This window comes from Sycon ciliatum, chromosome 5 (assembly GCF_964019385.1).
Source record: "Sycon ciliatum chromosome 5, ocSycCili1.1, whole genome shotgun sequence".
NCBI classification, from domain to species: domain Eukaryota; kingdom Metazoa; phylum Porifera; class Calcarea; order Leucosolenida; family Sycettidae; genus Sycon; species Sycon ciliatum.
The window spans coordinates 31,493,372-31,518,272 of record NC_088647.1 but is presented as its reverse complement, the minus strand read 5'-3'; the positions used below and the strand labels follow the sequence as shown (position 1 = coordinate 31,518,272).

Genomic DNA, 24,901 nt, shown 5'->3' with positions numbered 1-24,901 from the left:
AAAGCCTTTGTGAAAATGTCGGTTCAGCTCGTTCTGTTGATCGCAATTCTAAAAACAAGAATGGAAAGTATAATGAGAACAAGAATGGAAAGTATAATGAGAACAAGAATGGAAACTATAATGAGAACAAGAATGGAAACTATGATGAGAACAAGAAAGACAAGATGAATCATAGCAAGAATATCGACAAGAAAGAGTAAAACATTGGGCACATTAGTGAGAAGCATCAAGGAAGAGAAAAAGTTCGAGTAAATGAGTGAGACGAAGTTTGTAAACAAAACTTGGACCCTTACAAAATCATAACACTTATGATAACAAGGATCTTCTCTGGATGGTATTCTTCGCTTACCTTTCTGGACACAGTTTAAGGTCATGACAGGGACCAACATGACAACTGAAGTTGTGAGATCTGCTGCCGGAGCGACATTGCTCAACAGAGAGAATCCTGTTGACTTCTATCGACATGACGTCTCGACAACGACAACAGCAATAACAGCAGCAGCAACAGCAACAACAGCAACAAAAGCGCTCAGAGCCGGCGCTTAGGGTGCTCAGATCCGGCTATCAGTGCCGGTGCTCAGAGCCGGCGCTCAGAGCCGGCGCTCAGAGCCGGCGCTCAGAGCCGGCGCTCAGAGCCGGCGCTCAGAGCCGAGGTATATTATGGCACCGCAGGCCGCGCACCTGAGGGCCTTTCTGGAAGCCTTACTCGATCGGATAGAGCGAAACTGAGCACCCTGGGATGCGAGCAGTTTTTAGTACTCCCGGGTCCAAAATCTCACCACCAGGCCGGGCTGATCAAAACGTCTGCCGGGTCTGCAGCCTACAAACGTGGATCTGCCAACACTGTGCTGTCGACGACATGTCCCGCAAGGCATCTTGCGTGAAAGCAAGGAACGCTTTTTTTTTAGAAAGGAAGCTTCTTCCCCAAAATTTAAAAAAATTTGAAAATTATTCCTTCTGAAAATATCATCGCGCTCTTGACCTCGAAGCTGACTGCTGAATGCGATTAGGAAAGAAGATTCCTGAAGATGCACCAGACTGATTCTGGCAAGCCGTCTGTCGTCTGGATATGCACTGTTGTTCGTTATGGTCAGCAATCTTCTTCGTTCGTCCTTTCGTTTTCCTGACCACGATGATGACAAGCAGCTCTCATGCTCAGGTTAGTGCTACTTGTATGTCTGGGCACACAACACATCTGAGATGCACCCACTGACGTTATCAAACTGAAGAATTCAGCAAAGGTTCCTCGGATTCTCTTGATTTCGGAACAAATTTCCTTCACTTTCACCCTCTCAGTCTCTTCCCCATGTGCCCTCCATGCATGCACAATGGAGCTTGCATTTCAAATGTTTTTTTTTTACTTTGGCAGTGCGTTCGATAACGTTAGGACAGTCTAAGTTAGGTGTTCTTCTCTTCAGGCTTATTGGGCCTGTAAGAATTCTAAAAAATAGCTTCCAAAATGTAATGCTTAACGCAGGTCCCTATGATTATGAATACGGTTCTGCTGGGCAATGATGTTTGCACCAATCTACACTCTATGCTGTCACCGCACCCACAACTGATCCTCTCTCTCTCTCTGATCACTATTTGATAAAGCTAATCTTTAAATCGCTGTTGCACAGGATTTCAGGTGCGAAGAAGCGATGAATCGATACATGGCATTGTGAATAAATTTAATAAAAGAAGAACAAATAATTCACAGTGCACGTGAGACTCGGTTAGAAAGACTGCGTTTCCGCGTTCGTGAGAACGCCACACGTACACCCCGGGGATCATGATAAAGAAAATATGTCGTGAAAATGACTGAAAAAAATGAAAATATTTTTCTGTATTTGTGCGGAAAATCACTCCTTGTTCGCACTACAGAATTTGGGCAAATGGTACAGAAAATTGAAGAGGATCAATCAGCTGTGTAGAAGCATTGCAAGTGTAAGCTGAGCGATGAATAGTCTTGTACCAAAGTGAGTGCATGCCGTACCACGACAACATGTACATGTAGCACAAAAAATAATGTCGTGAGTGCAAGTCACACATCTTTTACACTACCAAATGCAGCCTACGACATGCATGTGCGTGTCAAAAAACTTTATAGTGCAAGTATGCATGCAATGTACACGGCAGTACGCAAAACACTGCAAGACACGGAAAATCAGAAGTCTGAGTACGCAAAACAGACTCAATTGGTGGGCAGCTCTGTACTGGCCTGTACGGAGGGAGTGAATCTCAATGTGTGCAATGCATGGACTTCGGCGGACAGTGAAAACTATGCAAGTCATGTAGGTTTGCAGGATGAACGTGAGTCCTTTTAGACAAGCGCCTTAGTGAAGTAGCCCACCGAGAGAAGAGTACTTGACACCGCAAAGTGGAGTCTGCGCATACAACAGTGAGGGGGTAAAATTAGCTATGACTGATTCTGCATGTGTGTCACATTACACTAGCAGATAGGCACACGTGTTGTTCCAAAAAGACGCTTACGTCAGTGTCTGAATATGTCATGTACCAGGTAATATTGTTGCCAGGATCTCACGGTGAGAGTCAGACTTGGATATGGTATCAATTAGGGGTGAAACGATTACACTTTTCAACTATCGGTTAACCTACCCTTGTATTGATTCGATTATCGATTATGATTATTGATTACTGCGTCCTAGAAATTGTCGCGCCAGACCAGCACAAAGCATGCCGTGTTGAAATATACACATATACATGTACATACACACGTGCAGATAAACCGCGTACTCTACGCAATGCAGTGGCACATCACGTGCAGGTGCAGACAGTCAGTTTTTTTATTTTTTATTTTTTCACAGCCCTACTGGAAAACATATGGACAACAAAAAGAAACGAGGAAAAGGACAAAGTACAGTATCTAGTAGTGCTGTACATGACATCTTTTGATTCTTGCGGACGTTTCTTTTTTTTAGAATCGCGTAATCGAAACAGACAGCGTAATCGAAATTGTTTCCTTGTAATGATCGATTAGACGGATAACCGATATAATTGTTTCAGCCCTAGTATCAATAGATTATCAATATCATACATCACCACCCAAATTATAATAGCCGAAGGGCCCGTTTGTGTGGTGGTGTATGATTTCGTGAGCAAGATGAAGTGGCTACAGATGTGTTTTATATAACACCCTAAGAAAAGATCATCAATACGGGGGAAAGTGATTCTGGTAGCATGTTGTATCCAGTGTGGCATGACAGAGACTCCCTCGATTTAGACTAAGGCCTGTGGAGAATCCATGAATCAATGAATACAATACATACAGGCATCGCAACCTTCGGATTATATGCACTTTTGCTTGCCTCCTGGAGTGTGGTTGTACCTTGGTTCAGTAGACTTTGTTTTTCGAATTCGTTTCTATAACATTAGGTTTCTTTGTGTTGCTGCTATGTCTTTTCATGTTTTTTACAGGATTGCCATCTGTTGATGAATACCATTCTGAGGCACTCTCACGAGCAAAGGTGTTTGAGAATCCATGTCGGAATGATGGTCGTGTTGGCCTAAAGGTGCATTACATTGCCAATGCTCGCCACCTCCACCCTGGAACATGTTCAATTTCTGTTTCTCGTATGGAAGGACCGAACCGGTTGTTTTCCTGCCTCAGTGGACCACTCAAGACTGAACAGCACTGATGGAAGTAGATTTGCCGTGAATCTCGTTCACATAATCAGCCTGTTTAATTGCTGTACTGAGGTGACTGCTTCATAACAATGGCCATGCAGCATTAATTTTTGCATAGTATTGCTGCATGGATGCAGCTAATGGGGTCGTTTTCGGCACTTGTGCCAGTGGTTGTGAGACTTGCCCACTCACCCCCACCGTTAGGCGCTGCATCTGCCGCTAGGGTTTATCGGGTGTTAGCGGCCGTCGTGAGTTCCCTTCGGGAACGGATACGATAATTTACTTTACTTTATTGCAGTGCCCCTAAAATTGGAGAATATCGAATTTCTCTACTAGCATTGTGATTCTTTTGTGAATAAACATCACTACTCTTTTTGAGTCGCATAGCAATGACAGAGTTGGTTTGATGTATCGCAAAAATGGAGCTGCTTTTTAAACCTGTACTGTATAATCAGTACCGCCGGAAGCAGTTTTTGATCGGTCTGGTAGTTTCATGGCCTTTTATACTTTGTGTGTGATATGGCGGGTACACACGTCCTCTACAGCAGGAAACATTTGTTGGTGGCCAACAAGTTGGTCCGGTGATAACCCGACCAACCAGACCGGTTCCAGTGGGCCTGATAATTGTGGGGTTCATGAGCAGCTCAAGTACTTAGCATGGTTTTGGACATGTCCTCAGTTGAAACCGACTTCACCCAAGCGTTCTCTGAGGGGACCGAGGTCTACTCTATCCGTTCATGTATTCTGTGAAGTGACATGACCATTCGTGGGGACCTTGCTCATAACTGCAAAAGTCCTTGTCTGATTTTTCCACATCAATTGAACGTTGTACATGTGCATGTAGTGAAAGCCACATGCAAAATGCTGTTCCATGGCACCATGCCACCAAGCTCTGGGTTCATTGGCTGAAAATATTCTTCGGCACAGTAAAGTCGTGCGCCCAAGAGCGTGGAAGCCTAGAACATCCAGCCTGGAATACTAAGAACACCACAGCCCAAATTTAAGTATTGTGGTGCTGGGTTTGTGCTGTTGTAAAACACGGGGATTGTTATTGATTGTCATGTTGTACATGTATTTGAGCTTTACCACTACATACACGTCTGTCTATACACAATACTCAATCTGCGCCTTTCTGCGGACAGCATGCTGTTTCGCTCATCAATGCAGCACAGAGAAAATGAGGCAGATGAATGTCCTGCTAGAGAGCACCGAATATAGGTATAGAATCATGCCTTGCAGATCTCGTTACGGCCCCTTCGATGCATGCATGTTTGAACATTAGATGGCTGTGTAGCTTCAGTTATCTCAGAATATTTATTTATCCAGCAGCAACAACGTTGGGCACCGATTAACTGACACACAACTATTCACTATAATGAGTATGCGTTGGAACCCTTTACCCCGAGTCATACTATAGCAGTGAATACCATGCATGGGTTTACCTCACAAACTGAATTTCATAATTTGACATCCAAATCACAGAAGAGTGAGTGGTGTTCCAAACTCACTCCATGTCCTGCGAGCTCCAGTAGAATACTTTAATAGAATACGTCTTATAGCACGTTCTTAGAAACAAATCGTATAGGTTTTAGGCTGTCAACCCAGAAATTTGTGATTTCACAGCCATAGATGTTACCAGTCAGGTCACTGTATACAGTAGGTATGCAGAAGAAAATAATAGTAACTCTTTGTGGAAGAGCTGTGCCAAAATGTGTACAGTACAGTAAATTAATAAAAAGTGAGAAAAGCAGTGACAAGGCTGTGCATGATGTAGATCTACTCGTACCAGTAAGTACAGTGCACCAGTGAAACTGTTGGTGTAGTACCGGTATACCACTATAATGATGGCATGGCCCATGCCACTACAATCTATTTGCAGTGGGCCGCAGTAGGCCAGTGCAACAGAAAGCAATTCAGTAGCTGTGTGCAATGTGAACATCTATGACATGCAAGTAAACTTCCATACAGCACAATCGATTACTCTCAGCCCACATAAGTACAATGTAGGCCAATCAGTAGTATAGATACATAGAGCACACTCTGCATCATACATAGTCAGCACCAAATCTATATTGTCGATGTACTTTGCAATGATGAAATGATGGCAAGCGTGCTTGATTCATCATAATACTGCCTTGAACTTGGTTGGAAGTTAGTTGTAAGTTCAGTGGTCGAGGTAAGCACTGAGCTGCTCCAGCTTTCAGAATCCTGCATGAAAAAGGCAGAAAGCAAACCATTGCCTTTGGGTTATCCGTCATAATAATAATAATAAATGTAGATATAATAGTAGCAAGCTGACGTAAAGAGCCTATCTTTCAATCCAATAATTCTATCCACTGCATGGTAAGACCTGGTGCTTCATTCACCTCTGTTTCTTGCTTTCTCAGAAAACCTACTTCCTCCTTCTGCCATCTAGCTCATGACATACATTTTCTTTACGCCTTTTCAGCCGTGGTCGACTTTCGCCCCTCCTGTTTGATTGGCAATTGCAGTCAACCTGGGGAATACTGACCCTCGATTGTGAATGAAAAAAGTGTCGCCATTGGTGTATTGTTGTTACTCGTGAGGTTGGAAATATGCAATCAAATGGTCACTAGATCTGAAGATTGTTATTTACGAGTTGTTTTGTAAACCCGAGGTACATTATTCACAAGTTGGATTGTACATGCTATGGGATGTAGAATAACTAACCAAACAAGAATGGTGTAACAATGATTGAGTCCATTTCCAATTGGATGAACCTAGAGCGCATGATCCATTCCAGAAAGGCGACTTCAGTGAGTCTTGAATTGTCAGCAGCATCATACTTCCATTGAGCTTTTTTCTTTTTCGAAACGACCCTCTCTTTTCAATTCGAACGAAGGTCAACATACGATTATGGCAGGCATGCACGCACTGATCTTCACTGTATACATGTGCATATATACTGTACTGTAGTCTGTACAGTCAACTAGTCGTGTTCCACTTGGCTTCCATAGGTGCAACTTGGCTTACGGTAAGTGTCACTACAAGTGCATAGTAGCCCCCCCCCCCCCCGGAGTGCGTGTGAACAGGAACTGTGAACTGGTAAAAGAATTCTTCGACACCTTCGTTCGTTTCGATGGAGAAGGTTCATTTGGCAAATTGAGGCCTTCGTTTCACCCCTAGCCCCAGGAGCGAAATTTTCACTCCTTGGCTGCCGGTTTGAGCCGTCCATGTGGAAGGGTTGATTTATGCATGCCAGCATATAGACCTTATTCGATAAACGTCACGATCACGTGAACCGGGGACCATTGAGCGGCAAGAGACCTGCACTCAGTGCACAGAGGACTCGTTGTGGGAACATAGGAACAGAAAAATACCGGTATTTTACTACTCCCTTGTACGAACTGGGCCTTTCTTGCCACTTGTTTCACGTACGCGTGCCCCAGCTTACGACAAATCCCTGGAGGCGAGTCCAAAAATCACGTATGTATCTACATATACAATGTAACCGTAACTCTACCAATGTTGCGGACGATGACCCCCCCCCCCCCCGGCATACAGAAAGTTGCTACATATGTCCTGGCCCTCATACAGCATTGCGGAGGCACTGAATCACTTCTGCAAAAAGGACTAGCCGAAAGTGGCACAACAAATTTCTATTCCCAGAAAAGCGGTGTTCCGACCGAGTTTATCTTCTAATTAAATGGTTTTCTCGGTTGGGATTTCATACCTGACAACCATCCCGAAATCGAGGGCTGTAATAGGCACCCAAAAGAGCATTAGTTCCATGCCTCACCGTATATTTGTATACATTTTCATGCCTAGGTATGTCATTCGACCTCAGGTTTGCAAAGGTTGGCAGGTATGGGATTTGTAGAGTGACCAGTTCAGACTATTGCCACCTGCTGCGCAGAAGTGTCATTCCTACATCCTGGCTGCAAACATACCCCCCCCCCCCCCACACACACACACACCACCAACAATGTTGGATCCTATTTACAGGACCTCACTCTATATGAAAGTGTAGCAAGTGGCACTGCCAAAGTATAAAAACAACATTTGAAATGCAAGCTCCATTGTGCATGCATGGAGGGCATGGGGAAGAGACTGAGAGGGTGAAAGTGAAGGAAATTTGTTCCGAAATCAAGAGAATCCGAGGAACCCTTGCTGCATTCTTCAGTTCGATAACGTCAGTGGGTGCATCTCAGATGTGTTGTGTGCCCAGACATACAAGTGGCACTAACCTGAGCATGAGAGCTGCTTGTCATCATCGTGGTCAGGAAAACGAAAGGACGAACGAAGAAGATTGCTGACCATAACAAACAACAGTGCATATCCAGACGACAGACGGCTTGCCAGAATCAGTCTGGTGCATCTTCAGGAATCTTCTTTCCTAATCGCATTCAGCAGTCAGCTTCGAGGTCAAGAGCGCGATGATATTTTCAGAAGGAATAATTTTCAAATTTTTTTAAATTTTGGGGAAGAAGCTTCCTTTCTAAAAAAAAAGCGTTCCTTGCTTTCACGCAAAATGCCTTGCGGGACATGTCGTCGACAGCAGTGTTGGCAGATCCACGTTTGTAGGCTGCAGACCCGGCAGACGTTTTGATCAGCCCGGCCTGGTGGTGAGATTTTGGACCCGGGAGTACTAAAAACTGCTCGCATCCCAGGGTGCTCAGTTTCGCTCTATCCGATCGAGTAAGGCTTCCAGAAAGGCCCTCAGGTGCGCGGCCTGCGGTGCCATAATATACCTCCAGAGCCGGCGCTCAGAACCGGCGCTCAGAGCCGGCGCTCAGTGTAATAGTTTTACCTTGACACTTCTTGCTTGTCTTATGGTAACACCTTGTGTTCCTACTATTCTCACTCCTGCGGTTCTCACCTTTCTTTTGCTTTATAACCTCTGGTTTGAACATCATTCGACGAATTCTCCAATCAATCAAGTCTATACTGTTACACTGGTAGCTTGAGGATGGTTGAGATCATCGTTTGCCCTTTGACGTGCCTTGTGCTCCTGGCCGCTACTGCTCTGCTATACGCCGCTTTCCGTGAGATCCGCCGCGCTCGGGACAACGTGGCTGCTACAGTTGGACGACATCAATTACCTGCTACATCAAGCTCAAGTCCTCCGGATCTAGCCCAGTGTCGATCGCGTTCTCTCTCCCAGACAAGCCCGAGCGTCAAACGCGTTACCAGAGAACCGAATGTTTTCCATGGCAACCCTTCCGAGTTCAAAGAATGGGTATTTACGGTCGAGTTAGCCTTGAAGTGCTCACCTCAAGGTGACCCGGAGAGCCAAGTTAACTTTGCGGCTAGCTACCTCGCTGGGAATGCGCGTCTTTGGCTAATTTCTTCCCTGGAAGCAGGTGAGCAATTTTCGGATTGGCATTCTTTGAAAAGCGCCCTAGCGCGAGTGTATGGCCCGCACTATGATGGGGAAAGAGTGCGGTTGGATATGTTCTCTATCCAACAGCGTGGGTCAATTGAATCGTACGTAACGGAGTTTTCTCGGCTAAGTTTACAGGTGCCGGAACTTGACGAACTCTCCAGAGCCTTGCTATTTGTCAACGGCCTGCACGGTAACATGCGGACCTTGGTAGTGAAGGAACACCCCACTACACTGTCAGCCGCCGTTCAGTCAGCGCTAGCAGTCGCCTCAGACAGCCGATTTCAGCGCAGACCACCACTGGCGACCGCGCCGGGATTCGCACCACCATCAGGTAGCAAAAAGCTAACAAAACTAAGCCCCGAGGAACGTGAGACATTACGAGCCCAGGGGGGCTGCTTCGCATGTCGTCGACCAGGCCATATGGCCCAGAATTGCCCGCAGCATCGAGATCACCCAAACGGTGGACGTCAGTAAGGCCGATGCGATTACTGACGCAGCAAGAAAAGGCATCACCTGCGTGTAGTGTGTGCTCCGTCTCTACCCGTAACCGATTCAGTAGCCTCGCTGTGGAGGATGTTGACGATGATGCTGAATGCTCCGAAGCCAATTTCAAGCGAGATGTTACACCAACTATTGAGGCCCAGGTTACCAGCGTCAATGTGGAAACGGAACATGAGCTCCTGCGTGTAGAAGGCAAAATCAACGGTCGTCGCGCGCTTATGTTAATAGATTCGGGCTCGACCCATGATTTCATTGCCGAACAGTTTGCCAGGAGAGTTAACCTGCCAACCGAAATTGGCTCGGAAAACCTGAATGTCACGCTGGCTGATGGAGCATCAAGCTCGTTTCCCATGGAGACGACCCATGAATTGAAGGTTATCGTAGGCGACTTCAGCGATAACCAAACCTTCACGGTGTTCCCCCTTCATCGTTATGACGCTATATTGGGGAAACCTTGGTTAACGCGTAACAATCCAGACATAAACTTCCGGACGAATGAAGTCAGGTTGAACTCGAATGGTTTGCCTTGTGCGTCGCCCAGTCAAAGCGAACCGACCGCTCCTGTGGAGGCGATGTTCATATCTGGTCGTCAGGCTAGGCATGCCCTTAGGAGTGGAGACGAAGGTGTTCTGGCGTGGGTCAGCGTAGAAGACGGCATTGGCAAGGAACCTCCCGACAAATCCACTCAGAACGAGCACCCAGATCTCAAGGCCATGTTCCGTGACTATGACGATCTTTTCCCGGATGATCTGCCAGCTAGACTCCCACCAGAGAGGTCTGTAGACCACGAAATCCGCCTGGAGGAAGGCTCATCACCCCCATCGCGACCTGCCTATCGCCTGCCCAGGCCAGAAATGGAGGAATTGAAGAAACAGCTCACAGAACTCTTGAAAAAGGGTTTCGTAGAACCAAGTAAGTCCCCCTTTGGTGCACCGGTGTTTTTTGTCAAGAAAGCTGATGGTTCGTTACGCATGGTCTGCGATTGGAGGGAGCTAAACAAGATAACTGTTAAGAACAAGGCGTGCTTGCCCAATGTGGATGATTTATTCGATACCGTACAGGGCGCTAGGTACTTCACGAAACTAGACCTCCGATCAGGGTATAATCAGATTCGCATTCAAGCTGAGGACGTGCCCAAAACCGCGATTAACACTCCCTTTGGGCATTACCAATTTAGGGTCATGGGATTTGGTCTCACCAATGCACCGGCAACATTTCAATCCATGATGAATACGATTCTTCAACCATATCTGAGGGAGTTCGTAGTCGTGTTCCTAGATGACATACTCATCTTCAGCAAAACGTGGTCGGAGCATATGCAGCATGTCCGGTCGGTATTGAGCGTGCTCCGGGACAACCAGTTATTTTGCAAACGGTCAAAATGTGAATTTGGCGTGGAGAGTGTGCGGTTCCTGGGACATTGCATCGATGGACTGCACATCGCCCCTGACCCAGACAAGATTGCCGCAGTAAAGGTCTGGCCCGCTCCGACTTCCGTCACAGAGGTGAGGCAATTTCTTGGATTTACGAATTATTTTAGGCGATTCATAGATCAATACTCATCGCTCTCTAAGAACTTAGAGGAGATAACGGGAAAACATGCACGATTCGAGTGGAACAGCTCTCGGCAACATGCCTTTGAATCGCTAAAGCATGCCTTGTTGAATGCGCCCCTATTGCGGCTGGCTGATGTGAACCGACCATTCAGAGTGGTAACAGATGCAAGCGATTTCGCCTTGGGATGTGTTCTTCTCCAAGAACTAGAGGAAGATGCCTGGCATCCAGTGGCTTATGCTAGCCGAAAATTGTCTGCTGCGGAACAGAATTATACAGCTACAGAAAGAGAAACATTGGCCGTAGTGTTTGCGCTAAAGACCTGGCGCATCTACCTCTTTCAACACTTTGAGGTCATTACAGACAACATGGCGGTAGTTTATCTGAAAACAAAACCAAGCATTACAAAGAGAGAGGCGCGATGGGTTGAATTCCTAGCTGACTATAACTACACAGTCCGTCACAGACCCGGCAGAGAGAACCCTGCAGATCCCCTTTCGCGTCGCCCAGATCTCCATGAGAGTAACCTCGTGGAGAATGCAGTACCACGTTTGAATGCTATTGAGTATGCTTTAGCAATGAATGATGACGTGTCCAATACAATATCAGATGCCTACCAGAGAGACAAAGAGCTAACTCCCATCATAGAAAGATTGAAGCATTCTCTCCGAGATAATTTGCATGATCGCTATTATTGGGACGAATCCACTGATCGCTTGTACCTCAAGGCATCCCCCAATAACCGGTTGTGCATACCACAGTGCGGTGTCCGGTTAAAGCTCATTCAAGAACACCATGAGTGTGCAACGGCTGGCCACCCGGGTCGTGATCGAACGTACTTCCGCCTAGCACGTTTTTTCTACTGGCCCCGAATGGGTCTCGATATCAAGAGATTTGTCAAAACCTGTGATCTCTGCCAGCGAACGAAGGGAGGTCAGCCACGAACAGGGCTTCTCCAGTCACTTCCAATACCTAATAGTCCTTGGCAGGATATCTCAATGGATTTTATTGTTGGATTGCCCCTTACTTCTCGTGGCTTCGACGCAATTTACACCTTTGTGGACCGACTTACGAAATGCGTACATCTTGTTCCAACAAACTCGAAGATTGATGCTAAGGGCAGCGCTCAACTGTACATTCAAAACGTGTTTCGTCTGCACGGGCTGAGCTCAACCATTGTTTCCGATCGCGATCCACGATTCACTGCAGCTTTTTTCAAAGAAGTATTCTCTCAGCTAGGAACTAAATTGGCATTCAGCACTGCTAACCACCCTCAAACGGATGGTTTGACAGAGAGAGTTAACCGGCAAGTGGGAGATGTTCTAAGAGCATTTGTGAACTTGAGACAGGACAATTGGGATTCGCTTCTACCACTCTGCGAGTTTGCAATAAATAGTTCACAACAGTCATCTGTAGCTAATACACCGTTCTATCTGAACTATGGGTTTGACCCTAAGTCCCCGCCCGAATTCATTCTTACGGGAGGGGAAAGGAGTGATTCGGTCGATTGGCTTCATGAGCAGGAAGCCGCACTAAGGATAGCTCGAGATGCTATGCTCGACGCCCAGGCAAGGCAAGCTCTATACGCAGACCAGACGAGAACGCCCAGTGATTTGAAGGTTGGTGATAGCGTTCTTGTCTACAGAGACTTTCTACTGACCCCGGAAGCTCGTGGCCAGCCCTCTCGGAAGTTGCAACCCAAGTGGTTTGGTCCGTATCGTATCCAGGCTAAGATTGGAGCGAATGCTTTTCGCTTGGAACTACCCCGTGAACTTCGCTGCCATCCCGTGTTTAATGTCACTGCTCTTAAACGCTACGAAGAGAACACGATTCCTGGAAGACACCAACCCCCGCCTCCGCCCTTCACAGATCTAGATGGACACACACGCTATGTTGTCGAAGCCGTTTTGAATCACCGACACCGCAGTGGTGAGCAACACTTCCTGGTGCATTGGAAGGGTTACCCCAGCAGCGAAGCTACGTGGGAGCCCGCTGGCAACCTATGTGATGAGTCTGGTCGGAATATTAAACCGCTGCAGAACTATCTAGCCTCACAACGACAGCAGCCTTGATCTAACTGGGCTGAGCCATATGCATCTCTTACTGAGATAGTTAATAATTATGTTATAGACTGATATAGTTTTGCGTCATCTCCTTGTGAGAGTGATGAAGTTGAGTTGGATTACACTTCAATGTGGTTATGCATGTGCATGAGTGATTATTTAATATTCCCCTTTCCACAATTGCATCTCCTAACTGGATTGTGTTATCTAATAGAACCTTGGGCTTCCTATGAGGCCGGGAGAGTGTAATAGTTTTACCTTGACACTTCTTGCTTGTCTTATGGTAACACCTTGTGTTCCTACTATTCTCACTCCTGCGGTTCTCACCTTTCTTTTGCTTTATAACCTCTGGTTTGAACATCATTCGACGAATTCTCCAATCAATCAAGTCTATACTGTTACACTCAGAGCCGGCGCTCAGAGCCGGCGCTCAGAGCCAGCGGCCAGAGCCGGCGCTCAGAGGCGAGCGGCCAGGCGAGCGGCCAGGCGAGCTGCCAGGCGAGCGGCCAGGCGAGCAGCCAGGCGAGCGGCCAGGCGAGCGGCCAGGAGAGCGGCCAGCCGAGCGGCCAGGCGAGCAGCCAGGCGAGCGGCCAAGTAAGCGGCCAGCCGAGCGGCCAGCGAGCAGCCAGCCATCAGCAACAGCAACCGCAACAGGATGGGAAAAGAACTAGAAGCACCAAAATACGATAATGAAGGAGAACAAAGAGGAATGAGAACAGAAATTAGAACTAGAAAGAGAGAAAAGAAATGAGAACAAGAATGAGAACAAGAATGGAAAGTATAATAAAAACAAGAATGGAAAGTATAATGAGAACAAGAATGGAAAGTATAATGAGAACAAGAATGGAAACTATAATGAGAACAAGAAAGATAAGATGAATCATAGCAAGAACATCGACAAGAAAGAGTATAGAAATTGGGCACATTAGTGAGAAGCATCAAGAAAGAAAAAACGCTCGAGTAAATGAGTGAGACCAAGTTTGTAAACCAGAATGGGACGTTACAAAATCATAACACGTATGATAACAGGCATCTTTTCTGGATGGTAATGTTCGCTTACCTTTCTGGACACAGTTTAAAGGGGAAGTATACCCTAAAATCAAATTTTCACCAGTTGTAGTCTTCGGGGTGCTGAGTCGAATGGTCTTGGTCCGAGAAAGCTGAGACGCTCCCTTCCTACTTGAATCCCAATCGAACTCGCGCACTTCCACCGAAACTGGGTGACTGCGCCCTACTAGATGGGGATTTGTATGCAAAATGTCACTAAAAGCGCCATTTCGTTCTTATAAAAGCACGGATGACCGCGATTGGCCCATATGTTGTTGTCTTTTGGACGCTGAGTCGACTGGTTTTGGTCCGAAAAGGCTGCGATGCAGCGTTCCTCCTTTATTCCCAATCGAACATGGTTGAACAAGCGGTCACGTGCTCCTGCGTACACCAGTCACCTGGTCACCGTGCCTGCAGGGTACAACTTACTAGCCTGTTTGACCTTTTTTGGGTGCAATCCCGTCACTCGAGTTGAACTCGAGTTGAACCTTGGTGTGAAAGTTGTCGCCTGCTGGCGAGGTGACCAGGTCATTTGGGCACCCAGGAGCACGTGACCACTTGTTCAACCATGTTCGATTGGGAATAAAGGAGGAACGCTGCATCGCAGCCTTTTCGGACCAAAACCAGTCGACTCAGCGTCCAAAAGACTACAACATATGGGCCAATCGCGGTCATCCGTTCTTTTATAAGAACGAAATGGCGCTTTTAGTGACATTTTGCATACAAATCCCCATCTAGTAGGGCGCAGTCACCCAGTTTCGGTGGAAGTGCGCGAGTTCGATTGGGATTCAAGTAGGAAGGGAGCGTCGCAGCTTCCTCGGACCAAGACCATTCGACTCAGCACCCAGAAGACTACAACTGGTGAAACTTTGATTTTAGGGTATACTTCCCCTTTAAGGTCATGTCCGGTACCAACATGACAACTGAAGTTGTGAGATCTGCTGCCGGAGCGACATTGCTCAACAGAGCGAATATTGTTGACTTCTATCGAAATGACATCTCCGCAACAACAACAGCAACAACAGCAGCAGCAACAGCAACAGCAACAACAGCAACAACAACAGCAACAAAAGCGCTCAGAGCCGGCGCTCAAAGCCGAGCGGCCAGGCGAGCGGCCAGGAGAGCGGCCAGGCGAGCGGCCAGTCGAGCGGCCAGGCGAGCGGCCAGGCGAGCGGCCAGGCGAGCGGCCAGGCGAATGGCCAGGAGAGAGGCCAGCCGAGTGGCCAGCGAGCAGCTAGCGATCAGCAACAGCAACAGCAACAGGATGGGAAAAAGAACAATAAGCACCAAAATACGATAATGAAGGAGAACAAAGAGAAATGAGAACAGAAATTAGAACTAGAAAGAGAGAAAAGAAATCAAAACAAGAATGAAAACAAAAATGGGAACTAGAATGTGACCAAGAATGAGCACAAGACTGGGAACAATAATAAGAACAAGAATAGGAACTATAATGAGAACAAGAATGGAAACGATAATGAGAACAATAAAGACAAGATGAATCATAGCAAGAATATCGACAAGAAAGAGTATAAAAATTGGGCACATTAGTGAGAAGCATCAAGAAAGAGAAAACGTTCGAGTAAATGAGTGAGCCCAAGTTTGTGAACCAGAATGGGACGTTACAAAATCATAACACGTATGATAACAAGCATCTTCTCTGGATGGTAATGTTCGCTTACCTTTCTGGACACAGTTTAAGGACATGTCCGGTACCAACATGACAACTGAAGTTGTGAGATCTGCTGCCGGAGCGACATTGCTCAACAGAGCGAATACTGTTGACTTTTATCGACATGACATCTCCGCAACAACAACAGCAACAACAGCAGCAGCAACAGCAACAACAGCACCAACAACAGAAACAAAAGCGCTCAGAGCCGGCGCTCCGAGCCGGCGCTCCGAGCCGGCGCTCCGAGCCGGCGCTCCGAGCCGGCGCTCCGAGCGGGCGCTCCGAGCCGGCGCTCCGAGCCGGCGCTCCGAGCCGGCGCTCAGAGCCGGCGCGCTCAGAGCCGGCGCGCTCAGAGCCGGCGCGCTCAGAGCCGGCGCGCTCAGAGCCGGCGCGCTCAGAGCCGGCGCGCTCAGAGCCGGCGCGCTCAGATCCGGCGCGCTCAGATCCGGCGCGCTCAGAGCCGGCGCGCTCAGAGCCGGCGCGCTCAGAGCCGGCGCGCTCAGAGCCGGCGCGCTCAGAGCCGGCGCGCTCAGAGCCGGCGCGCTCAGAGCCGGCGCGCTCAGAGCCGGCGCGCTCAGAGCCGGCGCGCTCAGACCCGGCGCGCTCAGAGCCGGCGCGCTCAGAGCCGGCGCGCTCAGAGCCGGCGCGCTCAGAGCCGGCGCGCTCAGAGCCGGCGCGCTCAGAGCCGGCGCGCTCAGAGCCGGCGCGCTCAGAGCCGGCGCGCTCAGAGCCGGCGCGCTCAGAGCCGGCGCGCTCAGAGCCGGCGCGCTCAGAGCCGGCGCGCTCAGAGCCGGCACGCTCAGAGCCGGCGCGCTCAGAGCCGGCGCGCTCAGAGCCGGCGCGCTCAGAGCCGGCGCGCTCAGAGCCGGCGCGCTCAGAGCCGGCGCGCTCAGAGCCGGCGCGCTCAGAGCCGGCGCTCAGAGCCTCCGCTCAGAGCCGGCGCTCAGAGCCGGCGCTCGGAGCCTGCGCTCGGAGCCGGCGCTCGGAGCCGGCGCTCGGAGCCGGCGCTCGGAGCCGGCGCTCGGAGCCGGCGCTCGGAGCCGGCGCTCGGAGCCGGCGCTCGGAGCCGGCGCTCGGAGCCGGCGCTCAGAGCCGGCGCTCAGAGCCGGCGCTCAGAGCCGGCGCTCAGAGCCGGCGCTCAGAGCCGGCGCTCAGAGCCGGCGCTCAGAGCCGACGCTCAGAGCCGGCGCGAGCGGCCGGCGCGAGCGGCCGGCGCGAGCGGCCGGCGCGAGCGGCCGGGCGAGCGGCCGGGCGAGCGGCCGGGCGAGCGGCCGGGCGAGCGGCCGGGCGAGCGGCCGGGCGAGCGGCCGGGCGAGCGGTCGGGCGAGCGGCCGGGCGAGCGGCCGGGCGAGCGGACGGGCGAGCGGCCGGGCGAGCGGACGGGCGAGCGGCCGGGCGAGCGGCCGGGCGAGCGGCCGGGCGAGCGGCCGGCCGAGCCGGCGCTCAGAGCCGGCGCTCAGAGCCGGCGCTCAGAGCCGGCGCTCAGAGCCGGCGCTCAGAGCCGGCGCTCAGAGCCGGCGCTCAGAGCCGGCGAGCGGCTGGGCGAGCGGCCAGGCGAGCGGCCGGCCGAGCGGCCGGGCGAGCGGCCGGGCGAGCGGCCGGGCGAGCCGGCGCTCAGAGCCGGCGCTCAGAGCCGGCGCTCAGAGCCGGCGCTCAGAGCCGGCGAGCGGCCGGGCGAGCGGCCGGGCGAGCGGCCGGGCGAGCGGCCGGGCGAGCGGCCGGGCGAGCGGCCGGGCGAGCGGCCGGGCGAGCGGCCGGGCGAGCGGCCGGGCGAGCGGCCGGGCGAGCGGCCGGGCGAGCCGGCGCTCAGAGCCGGCGCTCAGAGCCGGCGCTCAGAGCCGGCGCTCGGAGCCGGCGCTCGGAGCCGGCGCTCAGAGCCAGCGCTCAGAGCCGGCGCTCAGAGCCGGCGCTCAGAGCCGGCGCTCAGAGCCGGCGCTCAGAGCCGGCGCTCAGAGCCGGCGCTCAGAGCCGGCGCTCAGAGCCGGCGCTCAGAGCCGGCGAGCGGCCGGGCGAGCGGCCGGGCGAGCGGCCGGGCGAGCGGCCGGGCGAGCGGCCGGGCGAGCCGGCGCTCAGAGCCGGCGCTCAGAGCCGGCGCTCAGAGCCGGCGCTCAGAGCCGGCGCTCAGAGCCGGCGCTCAGAGGCGGCGCTCAGAGCCGGCGAGCGGCCGGGCGAGCGGCCGGGCGAGCGGCCGGGCGAGCGGCCGGGCGAGCCGGCGCTCAGAGCCGGCGCTCAGAGCCGGCGCTCGGAGCCGGCGCTCGGAGCCGGCGCTCGGAGCCGGCGCTCAGAGCCGGCGCTCAGAGCCGGCGCTCAGAGCCGGCGCTCAGAGCCGGCGCTCAGAGCCGGCGCTCAGAGCCGGCGCTCAGAGCCGGCGCTCAGAGCCGGCGCTCAGAGCCGGCGCTCAGAGCCGGCGCTCAAAGCCGGCGCTCAGAGCCGGCGCTCAGAGCCGGCGAGCGGCCGGGCGAGCGGCCGGGCGAGCGGCCGGACGAGCGGCCGGGCGAGCGGCCGGGCGAGCGGCCGGGCGAGCGGCCGGGCGAGCGGCCGGGCGAGCGGCCGGGCGAGCGGCCGGGCGAGCGGCCGGGCGAGCGGCCGGGCGAGCGGCCGGGCGAGCGGCCGGGCGAGCCGGCGCTCAGAGCCGGCGCTCAGAGCCGGCGCTCAGAGCCGGCGCTCAGAGCCGGCGCTCAGAGCCGGCGCTAAGAGCCGGCGCTCAGAGCCGGCGCTCAGAGGCGGCGCTCAGAGCCGGCGAGCGGCCGGGCGAGCAGCCGGGCGAGCGGCCGGGCGAGCGGCCGGGCGAGCGGCCGGGCGAGCGGCCGGGCGAGCGGCCGGGCGAGCGGCCGGGCGAGCGGCCGGGCGAGCCGGCGCTCGGAGCCGGCGCTCGAAGCCGGCGCTCCGAGCCGGCGCTCAGAGCCGGCGCTCAGAGCCGGCGCTCAGAGCCGGCGCTCAGAGCCGGCGCTCATAGCCGGCGCTCAGAGCCGGCGCTCAGAGCAGGCGCTCAGAGCCGGCGCTCAGAGCCGGCGCTCAGAGCCGGCGCTCAGAGCCGGCGCTCAGAGCCGGCGCTCAGAGCCGGCGCTCAGAGCCGGCGCTCAGAGCCGGCGAGCGGCCGGGCGAGCGGCCGGGCGAGCGGCCGGGCGAGCCGGCGCTCAGAGCCGGCGCTCAGAGCCGGCGCTCAGAGCCGGCGCTCAGAGGCGGCGCTCAGAGCCGGCGAGCGGCCGGGCGAGCGGCCGGGCGAGCGGCCGGGCGAGCGGCCGGGCGAGCGGCCGGGTGAGCGGCCGGGCGAGCGGCCGGGCGAGCGGCCGGGCGAGCGGCCGGGCGAGCGGCCGGGCGAGCGGCCGGGCGAGCGGCCGGGCGAGCGGCCGCTCGCCCGGCGCTCAGAGCCGGCGCTCAGAGCCGGCGCTCAGAGCCGGCGCTCAGAGCCGGCGCTCAGAGCCGGCGCTCAGAGCCGGCGCTCAGAGCCGGCGCTCAGAGCCGGCGCTCAGAGCCGGCGCTCAGAGCCGGCGCTCAGAGCCAGGGAGTAGTACAATACCGGGAGGTGACACGGCCACACATTCAGGCGGGCGAGCTTTGCCTCAGGTCACTTTTCTGTGGAGCGCTGTGTCCCGGGAAACGTCACGAAATATCGTACTTCGCGCGCTGTGTCCCGGGAAACGTCACGAAATATCGTACTTCGCGTACCATTTATCGTAGCATTTCGTAGCATTTTTCAAAAAAATTCATAGAACGACTTGAAGAGAGTGGCAGAATGCTGTCAAGAAGTTTTCGAGCAGTACTTTTTGAAGTTTGTTTTGACGATGTAGGGAACGAATCCATCAGTCTTTGCTGAGTGATGAGGATGAATCCTACGAAGGATATCAAGTAGCAGCTGGCCTTCGCACGGGTACCTTCAGTGTGTCCAGTATTTACGTGGGCGGCTTGTAAGAGTGAAATTTTCTTCCTAATTTAATTTGTATTACATTTAGTTATTCACGTCGTTTCTAGGGGAATAGATAATGTTGACTCAAGTTTTAGTCACAATGAACAACATGTTTCAGGTATGGCTGACCCGTCTCAAGATAGTAAGGCTATTCCGAATCCAGATGCTATAGTCGTCAGAGAGAAACACAAAATAAAATAAATTTTATACTGCAGGGGCAGCTATTCGCAAATGTCACTATGACGCAAGTCTGTGTCAAGGGTGTGAACGTGATGTATGGAATCGAGCATGAGTACGAGGACGAAAGTGCGGAATCGGAGCCCGACGCGCGCTAGCGCGGAGGGCTCCGATTCTAGCACTTGAGTCCGAGTACGAATGCTTTGATACCATTTCTGACATGCATTGCACGAACTACTTCGTACTACTAGTACTACTACATGTAGTACTTCACACATGTCAGCTAAAAACCAGGTCAGTTCAGCTTCTCTTCTTCGCAGTGACTACAGCCTACAGCCTACAGGTGCAGGTGAACATTGCAGTTTGCACCAAACTGAGCTCCGGAAAAGTTGATGGTCTTCGTAGCTTTCTGCATCAGAGACCGTTGGTGAGTTGGGGATTGCACTGTTGGGTCACAAGTTGCGATGTACTCATCAATGTCGGGATCGTGGAACTCAGTCTGCTGCTGTGATCGCTGAACGCTCGTTGTTGGCGCTGTAAGAGCACGGGTAGCAGCATTGGTTGCAGTTGGAGACTCTCCATCCAGAACTGCAGCCATCTCTTTTCTCTTTTGTTCTGAATTCCTGTTGGCATATGCGGTCAACGACTGGACCTGGCGATGTCCCGTCGTCCCCATGATCGCTGTCTCCGACACGCCCGCATCCACAAGCTTCTGCACTGCTGTTGCGCGGACACAATGATTTGTGTAGGATCTCGAGAGGTTGGCTTTGTTGGAGATCCTTTTCATCATAGCCTTTATGGTGTTCTTACCCAGCGGTAAACCATTGAAGGCTTGCGTTCCGGGCTTTACAGAGCGAGATGCCATCTGAAACAGTCTCTCGCTCTTCGGGCTGAGAGACTCCAGCAACAGCTTTACGGCATGGACTTGCTCTGGCTGCTGGATGCGACCGTCGCTTGGTTTATCACGGCTCGCAATCCCGCCTTGATGGTTCTTAGTACAGAAATCCGTTGCCAGTTCCACAAAATCGCGGCCGTCATCATCCTTCTTCAGGATCAGGTCCTTCTTGGTCATCGTTTCCTGGTTCTCACAGCAAAAAAAAGCGGCCTCTGATGGCTGAATCGGAGCACGCCTAGGCGTGCTCCGATTCAATCGGAGCACGCCTGGGCGTGCTCCGATTGGAAAATCGGAGACCTGCAAGCGCTCACAGGTCTTCAGTGGCTGATTCAAAGCACGGCAAGTCGCGCTAGGATTCGCTGTTGCCATGTCGATTGTCATGTGACATGTCAGAAAGTATCGTTCTTCTCTGCTGTTGAGAAATCATTTCCAGCTTGCGGCTGTCCATGTTCTTCATGTGACGATGGACAAGAGGCTGTATGAATCAGAACAAACATAAAACCACACAGGCTTCATCGATATGTCTGTGTTGTGCTTTTGTTTTGCTGCAGGTTTTATCAAACAAGTCAGATGCGATCTGCGGATAAGATATTTCATTTACGTACACTGTGCAGATTTATAAGCCTAGTTGGTGTGCATGAAGAGCATTGAAATTGTTCTGGTGTGTGCGTGTTTGGCCGTTGCTTTTTTGGGCGTACTTTCATGTAATTGGATCTGTTTTTCCTCCATCAGCTTATTGTCATATAAGCATATAAAGCATGGGCTTACTTGGCTATTATTGAATGACTGTACTCTGCTGTCTGACTTACGGGTAGCACTTGTTGGTGAAGAGATTGTCATACACGATGCGCTGTTATTCGCAGCAGGCAGTGACTTCTGATGACGTGTTCTGTGCAGTAGATGGCATACCAAAAAGAGATAAGCCATGTTATATCCGACGTCCACCTTACACATATGGTAGAACTGTGCAACTAACCTTGTCAGATGAGAGTATTTATCATCGTCTATACAAGGATGATCTTCGTCAATGGGGTGCGCTGTAGAACACGCATGAAAACAAATACAACCCCAAAACGTAGTTTCAGTATTGCTTCAGTGTCATATTTATAATCAACAATGTTGTATTGCAGAATTATACCCTTCTCATGATTGCTATTGCTCAACACGCTAGGACTGCATAAGTACACACCAACATCCCCAAAACAAAATGCATTGAAACCACTTGAAACCACTTGAAACCACTTGAAACCACTCCTGCTATATAATTTGTTTACTTTTTGGGTGAGGAGCAATTGGCGTTGGGCAGGCAGACTTCGCAGCCGCACCCAAGTCGTCGCTCTTCCTCTTCTGTCCACGGGTTCTGGGGGTTAAAAAAGCAACAAAGCAAGCAGGCCTGGCCTCATTCAGTGCTGAAAACAAGTGATCTTGAACATTATGTTCAAGTCTATACAAATTAATAAGTTTCAAAATTTTCAGAATGAGTTTTACAAAGAGTTACATAAGCTAACACGTTGAGATGAAGTAGAATGGTAGACAAATAGGTATACTTTCGAAATATCCCAACTTGGTGAGGTGTCCGAGTGGGTCCAAATGAGAAATTCAGGTTCGTGTTACACCATGTCAAGATGAGAAAATTCCATCACGTTACTTACAAAGGATAAAGTCCTCCATATTCGTCACTTCCATCCATTTTGGGAAGTCGAGACTTGGCAGCAGTGTGGACGATGTACCAGAGTAGCTCCCAAAAAAGGCTCGAGCTGAAAAGAACAAGTGGCAGCTTGTCACGAAGGGATACGTCTGGTCTTCTCGTCACTATTTGAAGGTTTCTCAGCGCTGTCAAAAGAGCAAAAATTTGAATTTTCGCGCGGTTTGTATTTTTTTTGTGAGGCAAAGCTCGTAATCCCGGATGTGTGGCCGTGTCACCTCCCGGTATTGTACTACTCCCTGCTCAGAGCCGGCGCTCAGAGCCGGCGCTCAGAGCCGGCGCTCAGAGCCGGCGCTCAGAGCCGGCGCTCAGAGCCGGCGCTTAGAGCCGGCGCCCAGAGCCGGCGCCCAGAGCCGGCGCCCAGAGCCGGCGCTCAGAGCCGGCCCTCAGAGCCGGCGCTCAGAGCCGGCGCTCAGAGCCGGCGCTCAGAGCCGGCGCTCAGAGCCGGCGCTCAGAGCCGGCGCTCAGAGCCGGCGCTCAGAGCCGGCGCTCAGAGCCGGCGCTCAGAGCCGGCGCTCAGAGCCGGCGCTCAGAGCCGGCGCTTAGAGCGGGCGAGCGGCCGGGCGAGCGGCCGGGCGAGCGGCCGGGCGAGCGGCCGGGCGAGCGGCCGGGCGAGCGGCTGGGCCAGCGGCCGGGCGAGCGGCCGGGCGAGCGGCCGGGCGAGCGGCCGCGCGAGCGGCCGGGCGAGCCGGCGCTCAGAGCCGGCGCTCAGAAGCCGGCGCTCAGAGCCGGCGCTTAGAGCCGGCGCTCAGAGCCGGCGCTCAGAGCCGGCGCTCAGAGCCGGCGCTCAGAGCCGGCGCTCAGAGCCGGCGCTCAGAGCCGGCGCTCGGAGCCGGCGCTCGGAGCCGGCGCTGGGAGCCGGTGCTCAGAGCCGGCGCTCAGAGCCGGCGCTCAGAGCCGGCGCTCAGAGCCGGCGCTCAGAGCCGGCGCTCAGAGCCGGCGCTCAGAGCCGGCGCTCAGAGCCGGCGCTCAGAGCCGGCGCTCAGAGCCGGCGCTCATAGCCGGCGCTCAGAGCCGGCGCTCAGAGCCGGCGAGCGGCCGGGCGAGCGGCCGGGCGAGCGGCCGGGCGAGCGGCCGGGCGAGCGGCCGGGCGAGCGGCCGGGCGAGCGGCCGGGCGAGCGGCCGGGCGAGCGGCCGGGCGAGCCGGCGCTCAGAGCCGGCGCTCAGAGCCGGCGCTCAGAGCCGGCGCTCAGAGCCGGCGCTCAGAGCCGGCGCTCAGAGCCGGCGCTCAGAGCCGGCGCTCAGAGCCGGCGCTCAGAGCCGGCGCTCAGAGCCGGCGCTCAGAGCCGGCGCTAAGAGCCGGCGCTGAGAGCCGGCGCTGAGAGCCGGCGCTCAGAGCCGGCGCTCAGAGCCGGCGCTCAGAGCCGGCGCTCAGAGCCGGCGCTCAGACCCGGCGCTCAGAGCCGGCGCTCAGAGCCGGCGCTCAGAACCGGCGCTCAGAGCCGGCGCTCAGAGCCGGCTCTCAGAGCCGGCGCTCAGAGCCGGCGCTCAGAGCCGGCGCTCAGAGCCGGCGCTCAGAGCCGGCGCTCAGAGCCGGCGCTCAGAGCCGGCGCTCAGAGCCGGCGCTCAGAGCCGGCGCTCAGAGCCGGCGCTCAGAGCCGGCGCTCAGAGCCGGCGCTCAGAGCCGGCGCTCAGAGCCGGCGCTCAGAGCCGGCGAGCGGCCGGGCGAGCGGGCGGGCGAGCGGCCGGGCGAGCGGCCGGGCGAGCGGCCGGGCGAGCGGGCGGGCGAGCGGCCGGGCGAGCGGCCGGGCGAGCGGCCGGGCGAGCGGCCGGGCGAGCGGCCGGGCGAGCGGCCGGGCGAGCGGCCGGGCGAGCGGCCGGAAGAGCGGCCGGGCGAGCGGCCGGGCGAACCGGCGCTCAGAGCCGGCGCTCAGAGCCGGCGCTCGGAGCCGGCGCTCGGAGCCGGCGCTCCGAGCCGGCGCTCAGAGCCGACGCTCAGAGCCGGCGCTCAGAGCCGGCGCTCAGAGCCGGCGCTCAGAGCCGGCGCTCAGAGCCGGCGCTCAGAGCAGGCGCTCAGAGCCGGCGCTCAGAGCCGGCGCTCAGAGCCGGCGCTCAGAGCCGGCGCTCAGAGCCGGCGCTCAGAGCCGGCGAGCGGCCGGGCGAGCGGCCGGGCGAGCGGCCGGGCTAACGGCCGGGCGAGCGGCCGGGCGAGCGGCCGGGCGAGCCGGCGCTCAGAGCCGGCGCTCAGAGCCGGCGCTCAGAGCCGGCGCTCAGAGCCGGCGCTCAAAGCCGGCGCTCAGAGGCGGCGCTCAGAGCCGGCGCCCAGAGCCGGCGCCCAGAGCCGGCGCCCAGAGCCGGCGCTCAGAGCCGGCCCTCAGAGCCGGCGCTCAGAGCCGGCGCTCAGAGCCGGCGCTCAGAGCCGGCGCTCAGAGCCGGCGCTCAGAGCCGGCGCTCAGAGCCGGC

General features: G+C 54.2%; 1 long non-coding RNA gene across 1 annotated transcript; it reads right to left on the bottom strand.

Moving 5' to 3' along the window:
- Positions 1-21,187: 21,187 nt before the first annotated feature.
- On the bottom strand, positions 21,188-22,422 carry LOC135818348 (uncharacterized). The gene is made up of 4 exons (XR_010553668.1): positions 22,068-22,422; positions 21,770-21,830; positions 21,603-21,682; positions 21,188-21,268 (listed from the first exon to the last, which is right to left on the bottom strand). It is a non-coding gene; the product is annotated as an uncharacterized LOC135818348 (long non-coding RNA).
- Positions 22,423-24,901: the final 2,479 nt, after the last annotated feature.